This window comes from Echinops telfairi, unplaced genomic scaffold (assembly GCF_000313985.2).
Source record: "Echinops telfairi isolate 266 unplaced genomic scaffold, ASM31398v2 ScPeMD7_29;HRSCAF=101, whole genome shotgun sequence".
NCBI classification, from domain to species: domain Eukaryota; kingdom Metazoa; phylum Chordata; class Mammalia; order Afrosoricida; family Tenrecidae; genus Echinops; species Echinops telfairi.
In genome coordinates, this window is record NW_022103926.1 from 5,675,111 (window position 1) to 5,677,197 (window position 2,087).

General features: G+C 45.4%; 1 protein-coding gene across 1 annotated transcript in view; it reads left to right on the forward strand.

Moving 5' to 3' along the window:
• LOC123521620 (oxysterol-binding protein 2-like) overlaps positions 1 to 2,087 on the forward strand; it is a 36,821-nt gene that overhangs the window by 17,359 nt on the left and 17,375 nt on the right. The window lies entirely within an intron of this gene.

Consider the following 2,087-nt stretch of genomic DNA (forward strand, 5'->3'; position numbering starts at 1 on the left):
TGGTCAGGTGAGGACTTTGCCAAACACAGGAAGGGGTTCAGCCCACCTCCGCGGGAAGTTCCTGCCTCTCACCAGCACCCCGTCATCTGTAAGTTGCAGAGGGTGAACCGCGGTGTCTGGCTGAGCACCCAGATTTCATTCCACTCCCTCCCACCCTCTACTAAAAGGAGACTCGATGGTTTTTAAAGCCACTGATTCCGTAGGAGGGACAAGAAGGGAGGAGCGATCGCCGTAGCATTTGGGCAGAACCAGAGGGATGAGTGATGGCTAAGTGACATCAAGTAAGACGAAGAATAAGGGCTAATATATGTATTCGTGGACATGTCCCCAGGATACTGTGGTTACACGTAAAATAAATGAGCACCGATTCCGTATCCTCAGCCACATCTCATGAGGAGTCACACTTTCTATTGTCTTACATCGCAAAACAGGTTTTTGGATACGTGTGTTTCTATCAGGACCCAGTAAGGTTCAGATATTGAGCTTGATGATATGTCTTTTTTTTTTTTTTCCATTTATAATGGACTCTATTTTTCTAGAGCAATTTTAAGTAGGCAGAAAAATTGAGCAGGGAGACCAAGAGATTCCAAATACTCCTCTGTCTGCCCAGTTTCCACTATTATAACAGCTCACATGGGCAAGGCACATAATCAGTGAGCCAGCATCGACACCTTATTATTAACTAAAGCTCATCATTAACATTGGGATGCACATTTCATGTTGAAAAGTGTCATGGGTTTGATAAGCACATGTACCCACGTGTCATACGAAATAGTATCACTGTCCTAAATATGTCGTGTGCTCCACCTGTTTTTCTTTCCCCTCTCCCCAAACTTCTGGCAACCGCGATCCTTTTACTCTTCCAGGATACCACATGGTTGGAATCAGAGGCTGGTTTCTTTCTACTAGCGATAGGTATATAAGGTTCTTCCGTGACTTCTTATGGCTTGAGAGCTTATATCTTTTTATCATGAAACAGGTCCCACAGTTGATAGCCCCTTCCATACCTCTCAGAATATAGGTCAACGGGTCCATATAGAAAAAGAATGTTTGGAAACTGTGGTAGCAAATGTACAATTCTGCTGGACACGATTGAACTATGGAATGATTTGATATATGTATTAATCCCAATGAATAATAATTTAAAAAATGTAAACGTAAAAAAGGGGGATATACTTAAATACGTATTCCCAGGGGACTTTGTAATGCATGGAAACGTTGATCATATTTAGTATTTGCCATGGCCAGTTCTAAGCACTTTACGTGGATTCTTCAGGTTTTTCCTCCCAATAAGCCTAGGGGGCGCAGGTGCTATTTTTACCATCCGGATGTCACCGTCGGAGAAATGGGTGCCCACAGGTTAAAAAGACGTGCCCAAGATGTGAAAGCTAGGAACTTGCATTGACATGCCTGGCTCGTTCCAGAGCCCTTGTGCTTAGTTAGGATAGCAGCCTGTCTCCCCTGCACTCCCCTCACCCATCCGAAGAAGGTGGAAGAGAAATACATATTTAATAGAGGCCTATGTAATTTATCCTTTATTTGCTCCTCTACGGAGCCGCTGTTGGGATAAAAAATGGCAGCAACACATGGAAATATTTGCCAGAACTCCTGGTTCCCAATCTTCTTCTCACTCACGCCTCAGTCCCCTGATGCCTTTGGAATGCTTTGTGAACACGCGCACAGACAGACCTTAGGCCAGCCACCCAAGGCATAACCCACTCGGCCACCGGGCTCCCGGAGACAAATGACAGCGATCAGAAACACAAGAGACAGACTTCACGAAACCACGCGCCAGTTCTCTGAAAGAGCAATTAAAATCACAAGTATTTAGCTAGACTAACAACAGCAACAACATCGCCAATAGAGAAAGACGGAGATGGCGCCTCCCTCCGTCTGCATAGTCAGGCACTGTGAGTGCGTATGGGTTGCGATAGCTTTCCCCAGAGTGGAAAACAATGCCTCTTTGATAAACCCCTGAGCTCATTGGCTATGACAACTTGTTTTTAAGAACAGTGTGTTAGTCTGGGCCTGTTCCAGCACCCAGGGCTGCATCGGGGTGGGTCCATGTGGCTTCTCCTTGGGGATGT